Raw genomic sequence first — 14,229 nt, 5'->3', positions numbered from 1 at the left:
CCCCTCCCCCCTTCCTTCTCCCTCTTCCTTCCTTCCCTCTCCCGTCATAATCCCTCCCCCTCACACCTTTTAATTATTTCTCCCTTACCCCTTTCGCCCTTCCCCTTCTCCGTTTCACTCTCCCTCTTCCCCCTATCTCCCTCCCTATTTCATCCCTTCTCTTCCCTCTCCCTCCTTCCTCTCCTACTTTCTCTGTCCCCTGTAACGTATACCAGTCCTTCTTTCCTTGCCCTACCCTTCCTTCCTTCCTTCCTTCCCTCTATCCTTCCTCTTCCCTTTCCTTCACACCCCTTTCCCTGCTTAACACTATACCTTATATTTTCTCTTCCATTGCTCTTCTTCCTCAATCCACTCCCCATCCCCGCTTCCATTCTCTTCCCCCATACCTGAGATTAACACGGACAGGGCAACTGAGAGGTGTTAGTGCCCAGGTCAGAGAGAGAGAGAGAGAGAGAGAGAGAGAGAGAGAGAGAGAGAGAGAGAGAGAGAGAGAGAGAGAGAGAGAGAGAGAGAGAGAGAGAGAGAGAGAGAGAGAGAGAGAGAGAGAGAGAGAGAGAGAGAGAGAGAGAGAAATAGAGAGAGAGAGAGAGAGAGAGAGAGAGAGAGAGAGAGAGAGAGAGAGAGAGAAGAGAAGAGAGAGGAGAAAAGAGAATAAAAGGAATGAAGGAATAAAAAAAATAAACACAGACAGACAGACAGACAAAACACACACAGACAGACACGAAGACAAACACACAGACAGACACAGTTCGGTATTGTTTCGTGTTAACCTTCGTGTATTATGGAAATGGTGATGGTTGTGGTGGTAGTGAGGGTGGTGGTGGTGGTGGTGCGTGACTGGTGGTAGAGGTGGCGTCTACAAATTACCCTTTTTCACGTTCGGATGGCGTGCAGGTGGAGGTGTATGTATGGGCAGGAATGTGTAGTTTGTGGGGTGTTGAATGGGTGTAGGGAAGGGTGGTGGTAGTGGTGGTGGTGGTGGTGACTGGTTGTGAATATACTGTAATGGTAGTGATATTTGGTGGTTATGGTGATTGTGTTCGGTTATGATTCTGGTGGTGGTAGTGGTGGTAGTGGTTGTATTGGTGGTGGTAGGGATAGTGGTGATGGTGGTGGCTCATGATTCTAGTGGTGATGATGGTAGAGGTTGTGGTGATGGTGATGTTTGTGCTTGTAGTGATAGCGATGGTGTTGAGTCATGGTTTTAATGGTGATGATGGTAGTGGTGGTAATGATTGCGAAGGTGATGGTGGTGGTGGTGGTGGTGGTGATGGTGGTGGTGGTGGTGGTGATGGTGATGGTGATGGTGGTGGTGGTGGTGGTGAAGGTGGTGGTGGTGGTGGTGAAGATGGTGGTGATGGTGATGGTGATGGTGATGAAGGTGGTGGTGGTGGTGGTGAAGATGATGGTGATGGTGGTGGTGGTGAAGGTGGTGAAGATGATGGTGATGGTGATGGTGGTGGTGCAAAGGTGGTGGTGGTGAAGATGATGGTGATGGTGGTGGTGGTGAAGGTGGTGAAGATGATGGTGAAGATGATGGTGATGGTGGTGGTGATGGTGGTGGTGGTGGCGAAGATGATGGTGATGGTGGTGGTGGTGAAGATGATGGTGATGGTGGTGAAGATGATGGTGATGGTGGTGGTGATGGTGATGGTGGCTGAAAATCAAATAAAGAAAACAAAAGCTAACAATTCCTGGATCTCGTTAAATAAAAATAAAAAATAAAGCAAAAAATTTCTACATTCGGTTAACACACAAAACTTATATTTCCGCGCGCTTTTTCACAGACAGACAGACACACGCATATTCCTTCAAGGCGTCAAACTCAATATATAACAGACTCCTTACAGACAAAGTATTATTATAAGACCTTATTTACATTAAGTACTATTATTATTATTATTATTATTATTATTATTATTATTATTATTATTATTATTATTATTATTATTATTATTATTATTATTATTATTATTATTATTATTATTATTATTATTATTTACTCATTAATATTATTGTCTTATCGCCCACATTCCAAGCACTCATTCCTAGGCCATTCCCGAGAGAGAGAGAGAGAGAGAGAGAGAGAGAGAGAGAGAGAGAGAGAGAGAGAGAGAGAGAGAGAGAGAGAGTTGACCGAAACGACACAAGCATAACAGGAACAGGACGTGTGTGTGTGTGTGTGTGTGTGTGTGTGTGTGTGTGTGTGTGTGTGTGTGTGTGTGTGTGTGTGTGTAATGTTCTCAGGGGTGGTGATTAGCTATCCTAATGTCTCCAAAGTACTCCTCCTCCTCCTCCTCCTCCTCCTCCTCTTCTCTCCTTTTCTCTACACAGGATGAGAAGACTAAGGAGGAGGAGGAGGAGGAGGAGGAGGAGGAGAGAGATAGAGAGAGAGAGAGAGAGAGAGAGAGAGAGAGAGAGAGAGAGAGAGAGAGAGAGAGAGAGAGAGAGAGAGAGAGAGAAATACTCCCATGTCTCCTGCTTCCTTTGTATGTCATTCTCTCTCTCTCTCTCTCTCTCTCTCTCTCTCTAATTCATCCCTGTCTACGCAAGCCACTCACTCACTATTCTGTCTCTGTCTGTCACTCTTCCTCCTCCTCCTCCTCCTCCTCCTCCTCCTCCTCCTCCTCCTCCTCCTCCTCCTCCTCCTCCTCCTGCTGGGTGACTAATCTCCTCTAACCTCTACTCTTCTCCTGCCTAAATTGCATGTTGATTGCTCTGTGTGTGTGTGTGTGCGTGTGTGTGTGTGTGTGTGTGTGTGTGTGTGTGTGTGTGTGTGTGTGTGTGTGTTTAGCTCATTTGCCACTGTCTCCCGCTACTTGGCTAATTTAGTTTTTTTTATCATTATTTTTTATTTTGATTTTTCTTCTCTTTTATTCTTCTAAGCTGTTCTTCTAATTTATCCTTCTTATCAGTTTTTATTCTCTATTGCTTTCATTTCGTTTCGTTTCGTTTCTTTCCTTGTTTTCATCTTGTTTGGTTGCTTATTTATTTATTTTTCCCTTATTCTTGCTTTCTTTTTGCTTCACCTTTTCCTTCTTTCGCTTATAACATTGTACAACCTTTTTCCACTATCTCTAACTTGCTTGTTTTCTCTTTCTCTTTATTTTTCTCTCTCTAATTTTGGCTTTCTTCGTCGTTGTCTTATTTTGGTCTGATGGTGACATACTAGTACATACTTTTTTTGTGTCTGTCTCTCTCTCTCTCTCTCTCTCTCTCTCTCTCTCTCTCTCTCTCTCACTAAATTTCCACAAACAGGAAGGGAAGCATAATGAAGGAAGGATAAAAGGGAACGAGAGGAAGGAGATAAAGAAGAGAAATGAGAACTTAAAAAAAATAATAATAATTGAAGTGTATTTTATTATACTATTATTATTATTATTATTATTATTATTATTATTATTATTATTATTATTATTATTATTATTATTATTATTATTATTATTATTATTATTATTACCAGCTGTAGTACACTTATAATTTTCTTCTTCTTCTCCTTCTCCTTGTTGTTGTTGTTGTTGTTGTTGTTGTTGTTGTTGTTGTTGTTGTTGTTTATGAGATTCCCCTTAGATACTGCCATAACTTAAGTACTCTCTCTGTGTGTGTGTGTGTGTGTGTGTGTGTGTGTGTGTGTGTGTACATCCGTCACGGCGGGGGACGCTCAGAACACCTTGAGGAAACAGGTGATTAATTAACGAGAGAGAGAGAGAGAGAGAGAGAGAGAGAGAGAGAGAGAGAGAGAGAGAGAGAGAGAGAGAGAGAGAGAGAGAGAGAGAGAGAGAGAGAGAGAGAGAGAGAGAGAGAGACACACACACACACACACACACACACACACACACACACAATAAATAAGATAAAAATGAAAAATAAATAGATCAAATAAATAAACAAACAACCAAACACATAGAATTTAGACAAAAGAGGAAAAAATAAACCTTGCCAAGAGAGAGAGAGAGAGAGAGAGAGAGAGAGAGAGAGAGAGAGAGAGAGAGAGAGAGAGAGATCAGGAGCGGGGGTGACGTGGGGTTGCCCGCTGGCCCGCCGCAAATTGCCACGCACGCCACCACGCGGCTGAAAAATGAATCACTGAGAGAAGTGTGAATGACGGGGAGGAGGCGATGACAAAGTGCAGTGGGGGAGGGGGGAGGAGGGGAGGGGAGGGATTGGAGGGGGAAGTTAACGAAGGAAGGGGAAGGAGGAGGAGGTAAGTGAGGAAGAAGGGAAAGAAGGGGAAAGGATGGGGAAGGGTGAGGGGAGGGGAAGGGAGAGAGGGGAGTTAGCGAAGGAAGGGGAAGGAGGAGGAGGAGGTTAGTGAGGAAGAAGGGGGAAAGAAGGGGAAAGGATGGGGAAGGGTGAGGGGAGGGGAGGGGGGAGTTAAGGAAGGAAGGAGGAGGAGGAGGAGGAGGAGGAAGGGGGAAAGAAGGGGAAAGGATGGGGAAGGGTGAGGGGAGGGGAGAGCGGGGAGTTAAGGAAGGAAGGGGAAGGAGGAGGAGGAGGTTAGTGAGGAAGAAGGGGGAAAGAAGGGGAAAGGATGGGGAAGGGGGAGGGGAGGGGAATGAGAAGTTAACGAAGGAAGGGGAAGGAGGAGGAGGTAAGGAAAAGAGAGAAGGAAGAGGGGGGCAAGGAAGAAGTGGGGGTCTGTGAATAGGAAGGAAGGAAGAGAAGAATGTGTAAGGTTGAAGGAAACGAGAGAAAAGGAGAGAGGGATAGAAGATAGGAACGAGAATAAAGGAAGAATTGGTAGTGAAGGAGGGAGATGGGAGACAGAGGAGAAAAAGATTATAAATAGGGGATGAGGAGTGAAGGGAAGGAAGAGAGAGACACAAACAAACAAGTGGATATATAGAACACGAAAGGTATACAGCACAGGTAGGATCATAACAATTAGTATAAAGGAACATACGATATCATAACCAAAAGAAGAAAAAAAAAACCCTTCCCGTGGCCGCTCCTGTATTATCTAACCTCTTCTTGAATGTGTGCATCGTATTGGTAGTGAAGGAGGGAGATGGGAGAAGGACGAAAGAATAAATAAACATATACCATAACAAAAAACAAAACCCTTCACATGGCCGCTCCTGTATCAACCCAACCCCGCCTAACCTCCCCAACCATGAATTTATCTAACCTCTTCTTGAATGTGTCTATCGTTTTGGCACTCCCTACATGACTGCCAAGCCTGTTCCACTCTTCCACGCCTCTAAGTAAACCATCTCTTACCTATGTCCTTGCTGAGTCTGAATTTCTCCAACTTTAAACCCATTAAGTGTCTTGCCCGTCTCGAGAAGGGAGATAGGGAGGGAGGGATATACGGATAGTTGAATGAGAATGAAGATAGGAAATGTGGAGAAGGAAGGCGGGAGGGAAGGGTAGGAAGGGTTTGGAAGATAAGGGAAGAGGATAGATGTGGAAGGGAGGGAGGGAAGAGAAAGGAAGGTAAGGGAAGTGAAGGATTGTGTGGAAGGGAAAGAAAGGAAGGGAAGGGAAGGGTTTGGAAGATAAGCGAAGAGGATAGATGTGGAAGGGAGGGAGGGAAGAGAAGGGAAGGGAAGGGAAGGGAAGGGAAGGGAAGTGAAGGATTGTGTGGAAGGGAAAGAGAAGGGAAGGGAAGGGAAGGGAAGGGATTGTTGGCGTTCTTGTATGCTTCCATTATGAGAGAGAGAGAGAGAGAGAGAGAGAGAGAGAGAGAGAGAGAGAGAGAGAGAGAGAGAGAGAGAGAGAGAGAGAGAGAGAGAGAGAGAGAGAGAGAGAGAGAGAGAGAGAGAGAGAGAGAGAGAGAGAGAGAGAGAGAGAGAGAGAGAGAGAGAGAGACGTTTGAACTGCTTAATCGTTGAAAGAATGTTGTAAGGAAAATAGATGGAAGAGGAGGAGGAGGAGGAAGAGGAGTGGGAGGAGGAGGAGGAGGAGGGCAAAAATGACCTTGTGAAAAAATAAGAAAAAAAACGAAAAATACCCCATCATCATCTCCTCCTCCTCCTCCTCCTCCCGTCATTTTTATCTCGAGAGTTTAATTGGAAAAAAAAGGTAAATTACGTCATTTTTCTCTTCCTATCATCTCTACCAGGAGAGAGAGAGAGAGAGAGAGAGAGAGAGAGAGAGAGAGAGAGAGAGAGAGAGAGAGAGAGAGAGAGAGAGAGAGAGAGAGAGAGAGAGAGAGAGAGAGAGAGAGAGAGAGAGAGAGAGAGAGAGAGAGAATAAATTAAAGCAAAATGGAACGAAGATGACATGTGTTTGGTCCATTAAAGATTGATGTGTGAGGGAAGAGAAGAGGAAAAGAAAAGGGGAATAAGAGAGAGAAAAGAAGAGGAAGAGGGGAGAGAGGGAGAATGAGATGAAAGGGAGTAGGGGAAGGGAGGTAAGGAATGAAAGGGAGGGAAGAAAATAAATGGAATAAGATGAGGAAAAGAAGGAAAAGAGAGGAAAGGGAGAAGAAGATAGGATGAAGTTGGAGGAGGAGGAAAGGAAAGGAAAGGATGACAAAGAAGGAAAGAAGGAAGGAAGGAAGGAAGGATGCAATATTGAAGTAAGGAACGAAGGGAAGGGAGGAAACAAGGGAAGGAAAAAAAGGAAAGTGAAGAAAAGGAAAGGAAGGATGGAGGGAACGAAAGAAGGAAAGAAGAAAGAAAATAAGAAAGGGAAGAAAATGAAGAAATGGAGAAGGAAAGGAAGAATAGGAAAGAAGAAATGACCGGCGGAAAGGATTAAAAATGGAAGGAAAAAAAGAGGAGAGAAAGAAAGGAAGGAACTAAGGAAAAGAAGAAGGGTAGCCAAAAAAAGGAAGGAAGGAAGAAAAGGGAAATTAAGCATCGGGAAAGAAGAAAGGAAGGAAGAGAAGGGAGAGAAAGGAAAGGGTGGAAGGTAAGGAAGGAAGGAAAAAGGGAAGGGAGAAAGGGAGGAAGGGAAGAAAGGAAGGAAGAAATGGAGAAATAAGAAACGAAAAGTAATAAATAAAGAAAGGAAGAGAAGGAAGAGGAAGGAAAGGGATGTAGGTAAGGAAGGAAAGAAAGAGGGAAAGGAAGGGAAGGAAAAGGGAGAGAGGGAGGAAAGGGAAGGGAGGAAGGAAGAAGTAGGGAAACAAGAAATGGAAAGAAATATATAAAGACAGGAATTAAGAGAAGGGAGAGGAAGGAAAGGGTGGGAGGTAAGGAAGGAAGGAAAGAGGGAGAGGAAGGGAGGGAAAAGGGAGAGAGGGAGGAAAGGGAAGGGAGGAAGGAAGCTTGGGTCGTTCCAATACATAAACAAGTAAGTTAGAGTGAGCGTGTTAATCCGGGCGGGTCACATGAGGGTCAGGGAGAGGTCAGAGAGAGAGAGAGAGAGAGAGTGAGATATGGGCACAAAGAGCTTCTGTTGTTGCTACTTGTGCTTCTCTCTCTCTCATCATATACCATTGAGTCATCACCACCACCATCACCACCACAATCAATACCATTATCAACACCACCACAATCACCACCACCATCATCACCATCATCACCACCCTTCTTCCTCGTTCTCTTGTAAACATCCTCTTTTCCCATCACTACCACCACCATCACCATCACCACCACCATCACCATCACCACCATCCTCCTCCTCACTTTCCTCTATCCCTCCCTTCCTCTTCTCTCGCCACTAACCTTCTCTATTAATTTCTTCTATTGATACCGAATCCTGAACTCTACAGAGGTATTATCCGATTAAAGAAAGTATTTAAAAACCGAAACCGGGAAATAAGGAACGGAAAGGAAGAGAAAGGGGAGGAAGGAAAAGGTGGGAGGTAAAGAAAGGAGGAAGGAAAGAGGGAAGGGGAGGGAAGGAATAGGACTTACTGAGCATTACATAATAAACTTGAATATTAAACATGAACCTTAACTTTAGCTTACATAATATATACACATACAATACATGATACATACATTATATATACACAAATCTCTCTCTGTGTCATCCTCCTATTCAGTTCTCTCCTTCTCTTCTTCTCCTTCTTCCATTAGTTATCTCCTCTTTTCCTTCTCCTCCTTCCATTTTGTTATCTGATCTTTTCCTTCTCCTTTGATTCGCTTTCTCTTCTTTTTTTCCTTCCATTCAGTTCCCTCCTTCTCTTCTCCTTCCATTTAGTTCTCTCCTCTTTTCCTTCTCCTCCTCCTTCTTCCATCTAGTTATCTCCTCTTTTCCTTCTCCTTTGATTCGCCTTCTCTTCTCTTTTTCCTTCCATTCAGTTCCCTCCTTCTCTTCTTCTCTATATGTTTCCTTCCTCGGTAAATCAGGCAGTCTCCTTTTTAAGCCAGTCCCCCCTTTCAGTTACCTGCTTTTCCGTGTTTCCGTGTTTCCTCCTTCATTTATTCCTCCTTAACCTTCCCTCCACACCATTTCCTCGACCCACTCATCTTCCTTCCCATTTTTTCTTCCACTCTGACATTCCTTCCTCCTCCTCCTCCTCCTCCTCCTCCTCCTAACTGACTCTCTTTAGCGACTACAAAGAGGCAACTTCCGCTTATTACTTTATTTTTTCCTCTCTTTCTCTCTCTCTCTCTCTCTCTCTCTCTCTCTCTCTCTTCTTTGTTTCCCATGATTCGTAGAGAGAGAGAGAGAGAGAGAGAGAGAGAGAGAGAGAGAGAGAGAGAGAGAGAGAGAGAGAGAGAGAGAGAGAGAGAGAGAGAGAGAGAGAGAGAGAGAGAGAGAGAGAGAGAGAGACGATTATTATCTATATGGAGGTAATGTTTAATTTTTCCTTTTAAATCTCTTCCTCCCATTCATCCTCCAGCCCTCTCTCTTTCTCTCCTTTTCCCTTCCCCTCCCTCTCTTCTTCCTTCCCTTCCATCCCTTTCATTCCCCTTTCAATCTATCTTTCCCACACGTCCTTTCCCCTTTTCCCTTTCTTCCCCCTCTTCCCTTCTTCACTCCTCTATTTCCCCTTAACTTTCTTTCCCCTTCTCTTTCCTCATATTTTCCCTCACTCCTCCTTTTCTTCATCTCTTCTTATGCTCATTCTCCTTCCCTTCTCCTATTCTCCTTCTCCCATTCCGGTTTCTCATTTTCTCCTTCTTCCCTTCTCTTCTCCTTCCATTCAATTCTCCTTCTCCTTCTCCTTCCATTCAACTTTCTTCATCTTCTCTTCCTTTTCACTTCTCTCCTATTCTCTTCTCTTCTTTCCATTCGGTTCTCTCCACTTCTCTTTCCATCCAGTTCTCTCCTCCTCTGTTTTTCCTCCCATTTTATTCTCCTCCCTTTCTCCTCCCATTCATTTATCTCTTCCTCCTTCCACCTCAAAACCCCTCTACCTCCTCCTCCTCCTCCTCCCCCTCCTTCTTCCTCTCCTCCCCCCCCCCCCCTTCCTCCTCCCGTCCACTCTAATAGCTGTGAAAAGTTGATATTAAATGAGGGAAGGAAACTAAGTCGAGAGGGGGGGAAAAAGTCTTAATTTCCTCGCTGAAGGGAAAATATTAACGCCCATTTGTTTCCTTTTGTTACCGCCTTGAATGCGTGTTGTTTGTGGTGGTGGTGGTGAAGGTGGTGATGATGATGGTGGTGATGATGGTGGTGATGAAAGGAATGAGAAGGGAGAGGAGAAAATCATGAAGGGAAAGAAGAGTACGAGGAGAAAGGTCATAATGGTGGTGATGGTGATGATGATGGTGATGAATTAAATAAGGAGGAAGAAGAGAAACAAGAAGAGAAAGGTGATAATAGTGATGATGGTGGTGGTGATGGTGATGATTTAAAGGTGATGAAGGGAATAAGGAGGAGGAAGAAGAGAACCAAGAAGAGAAAGGTGATGATAATGGAGATGGTGGTGGTGGTGATGACGATAGTGAAAGAAAAGGGGTAGTGGTGATGACAGTAACGAAAAGGTGATGAAGGGAATAACGAGGAGGAAGAAGAGAACCAAGAAGAGAAAGGTGATGATAATGGAGATGGTGGTGGTGGTGATGACGATAGTGAAAGAAAAGGATGAAGGGAAAGAAGAGAAAGACGAGGCAATAAAAGATTAAAAAAGTGGTTCAAATAGTGTTCTTAAGCTTGTTTTTTTATATATAAGTGTTTGTTTTGAGATATATGAGTATTGACACGCTTATACATACTGGTCATTGCGTTTAGTTCTTACGTATTGATAAAGTACTTTGGTCAGGTGATTCATCCTTTCTTTATTCATAAACTTACCTGGATGATCACGGATGTAACAATGAAAACGTGTACATCCAACTCTCAGCCACTTATTGTTCTACCCCCTCACCCCCCGTTCACCCTTCTCACACAGGAAATAGTAAGGATAAAATAATAACTAGTGGGGTAAACAGTTCCTCATGGTCGCCGCGGAAAAATAGACGAGTCACCGTTTCTTCAGAGCCGCGGAAATACGTGCTCTTTGTTTACACCAGGCGGAGAAGATTACAGAAAACGAGGTGTATTTAGGGTAGACCTTAGAGGAACGTAGATGTATATGGTTTGCGATTAGGTGTTATTTCTTCATCTGCTTTCTGCTGTATAACCGTTTTCTTTTGCCTTTTCTCTTCACTTTGCCAAAACAGTCGCCCAAGAAGTTATAGTGTTTGTGTAGACCTTAGAGGAACGTAGATATGTATGTTTTGCGATTAGGTATTATAGTGTTTGTGTAGACATTAGAGGAACGTAGATATGTATGTTTTGCGATTAGGTATTATAGTGTTTGTGTAGAGTTGTAGACCTTAGAGGAACGTAGATATGTATGTTTTGCGATTAGGTATTATAGTGTTTGTGTAGTGTTGTAGACCTTAGAGGCTTAGAGGAACGTAGATATGTATGTTTTGCGATTAGGTATTATAGTGTTTGTGTAGACCTTAGAGGAACGTAGATATGTATGTTTTGCGATTAGGTGTTATTTCTTCATCTGTTTTCTGCTGTACAACCGGTTTCATTCTGCCTTTTCTCTTCACTTTGTCTAAACAGTCCCCCAAGTGGTTATAGTGTTTGTGTACCTACTCAGCAAATTCACATGTACTTTCTCAGTAATGCAATTTTCTCTCCAACAAACTGAGCTTTTTCTATGTCGATTTCTACTCTAAATTGCTGATTGTCATGTGTGTGAGGAGACCCTTAATCTTACCTTATATATGTAACCCAATTAGTTACCATATATGCGCACTCTGTAAATTCATGTCTCCTCAGTAATACTATTTTCTATCTTAAAAAAAAGAGCTCATTCGTTATATTTTCTCTAGTTTGGTGTCTGTCATGTGTACGAAATACCCTAAACTTAACCTAACCTAACCTAACCAGTACCCGGACAATTATCATATGTGTTTATTCAAGCAATTCACATATGCTTCCTCTGTACTCCTTCTCCTCCTCCTCCTCCTCCTCCTCCTCCTCTTCATCATCATCATCATCAATACCACCACAGCGATAATAGGAACATAAATAGCGTCTACTGCTACCACCATCGCTACTACTACTACTACAACTACAACTACTACTACTACTACTACTACTACTACTGCTACTGACGCCTTCCCTCCTTCCTTCCTCCTCCTCCTCCTTCGTTTCTCTCCATAGGCTTTTCAATGATCCGTTCTTCCTATTGGGAGTGACCAGAGGAAGGAGGAGGAGGAGGAGGAGGAGGAGCAGGAGAGAAAGGACCACACACACACACACACACACACATACAAGAGGAGGAAAGAGAGGGAAAAAAAAGAGGCGGAGGATGAAGAATGGATGAATAGGGTGATGGAGAGAAGTGAATGGGGAGGGTCTCTCTCTCTCTCTCACCGTGTTGTATTTTTGTTTCGCTTTCAGGATTTTTGTTTTATTCCTACTTGTTTCCTCCTCCTCCTCCTCCTCCTCCTCCTCCTCTTTCCTGTATCACTCTTCTCTCCCCTCTTTGCCCACATGCAATTCCCTCTTTTTAGTTTACATTTCTCTCTCTCTCTCCCTCTCTCTCTCTCTCTCTCTCTCTCTCTCTCTCTGACCACCCAGCAATGGAGGGGAAAGAAAGAAAGAAAAAAAAAAGCACCTCACTGGCCCCTCCCTCGCTCACTCACTTCCCTCCTCCTCCTCCTCCTCCTCCTCTACCTCCTCCTCTACCTCCGCCTGTTCCTCCATTCCTCCCCTTCATTCGCCCATATCTCTTTAGCCCCTCCTCCTCCTCTTCCTCCTCCTCCTCCTCTTCCTCCTCCTCTCCAAAAAAAAAAAAAAAAGGGGAAAAAGATATTACACAAAAAACTAACGCCGATGACCCAAGCTAACCGGAAGTGAGGGGAGAGAGAGAGAGAGAGAGAGAGAGACAGAGAGAGAGAGCGAGAGACAGAGAGAGAGAGAGAGAGACAGAGAGAGAGAGAGAGAGAGAGAGAGAGAGAGAGAGAGAGAGAGAGAGAGAGAGAGAGAGAGAGAGAGAGAGAGAGAGAGAGAGAGAGAGATGGAGAAGGGAGACGAGTGGGGGTGGGGGGGGCGCAATATTTCCATGGTCATCTTTGAGAAGGGGGACAGAGGGGAGGACAGAGGGGAAAAGAGGGGGAGGGGGGAGAGGAGGAAAGAGAGGAAAAGTGGGAAAGGAAGAGTGAGGGGAATTTCCTGTGTGTGTGTGTGTGTGTGTGTGTGTGTGTGTGTGTGTGTTTAGAGGAGGGAGGAAGAGTATGGCCAAGAGAGAGAGAGAGAGAGAGAGAGAGAGAGAGAGAGAGAGAGAGAGAGAGAGAGAGAGAGAGAGAGAGAGAGAGATCGTATTACTGTATCTTCTTGACACTTACGTTCAAATGGTTTCCACGTGTGTGTATGTTTGTGTGTATGTACGTATGTTTGTGTGTTTAGGTCTCACACACACACACACACACACACACACACACACACACACACACACATACACACACACACACACACACACACACACACACACACACACACACACACACACACACACACACACACACACACACACACACACACACACACACACACACACACACACACACACACACACACACACACACACACACACACACACACACACACACACACACACACACACACACACACACACACGCTAATCAATTAACCTGTGCCACACCTTACCTGGCTCTTCTTTACCTGTACACATTGTAATTAACCTTTATCCCGTGAGACGTTGAGTACACATTGAGTCACGTGATCAGTACTTTTTTTTATTGATATGTTTTGCGTGTTTAAATTTTCCCCATAATGTACATCAGGTAGTGTTTCTTGTGTTCTTAGAGTTCTTAGTTATACCATCTTGTTTTTAATTAGTTAGTGTTTATTGTAGTTTTAATGTATAGTTTATTTTGTCTTATATTCGACGCTACACAACGTTGCCAGATTATCGTACTCACCCTCTTATGTTATGTTTGCCAACCCCCAAACTGTCTTCTCCACTCGAATAACTACATTTATTTATAGTTACCGTTGAAATGTTTAATTACTGGTGTCTTTTTGCTGTAGTTAAGGGGCTATTACACTGGGCAAATTTTCCGCTGGCGTGGTTCTCCTATTTCCGTGGTTTTCTGACGTGTCCACGGTCTTCCAAAGCTACGGTAGATTTCACGGAAGGACGACGGTATTACTCACCATCATCATCATCAGCAATAACAAGAAACAAATGAGAACCACGCTAGCGGAAATCGTGGTTTGACTGAAGATCCACGTAAAATTTGCCCAGTGTGATAGCCCCTTTAAACTTGTAACCCCCCCTTAAACATTTCTACAAGCATAAACATCAATAAGACCATCAGCAAATCACCCAGCACTAAGAAAATGAAAAAAAAAAAATAATGGGAGTAGAGAAAATTAGCAACGGAAATATGAGAACCACGCCAGCGGAAATCGTGGTTTGACTGAAGATCCACGGAAAATTTGCCCAGTGTAATAGTCCCTTTAAGTGTCTAAAAAACGGTAAATACAATTATGGATACGATAACTTGGCAACACTGACGCCACCTGACCCTGCAGCTGTGGCGTCAGGACCAAACACCCCAATAATCATCATCTCTCTTATACTTGGTTGTTATGATTTTAATTTTTTGTACTTATGCTTTCATTTTCCGTAACAATCTCTCTAATTTTCTCTTGCTTCTTCAATTTTCTCTAAGTCTCTCTCTAATTTTCTCTTGCTTCTTCAATTTTCTCTAAGTCTCTCTCTAATTTTCTCTACCAGTCTTTAGCTTTCTGTAACTTATTCTGTTTTTTTTTTTTTAGCCCATTCTCTCTAATTTCCTCTTACTTTATATGATTTTCTCTCACTTCTTCAATTTTCTCTAAGTCTTTCTC

This window comes from Eriocheir sinensis, chromosome 36 (assembly GCF_024679095.1).
Source record: "Eriocheir sinensis breed Jianghai 21 chromosome 36, ASM2467909v1, whole genome shotgun sequence".
NCBI lineage: Eukaryota > Metazoa > Arthropoda > Malacostraca > Decapoda > Varunidae > Eriocheir > Eriocheir sinensis.
This window is presented reverse-complemented; position numbering follows the sequence as displayed.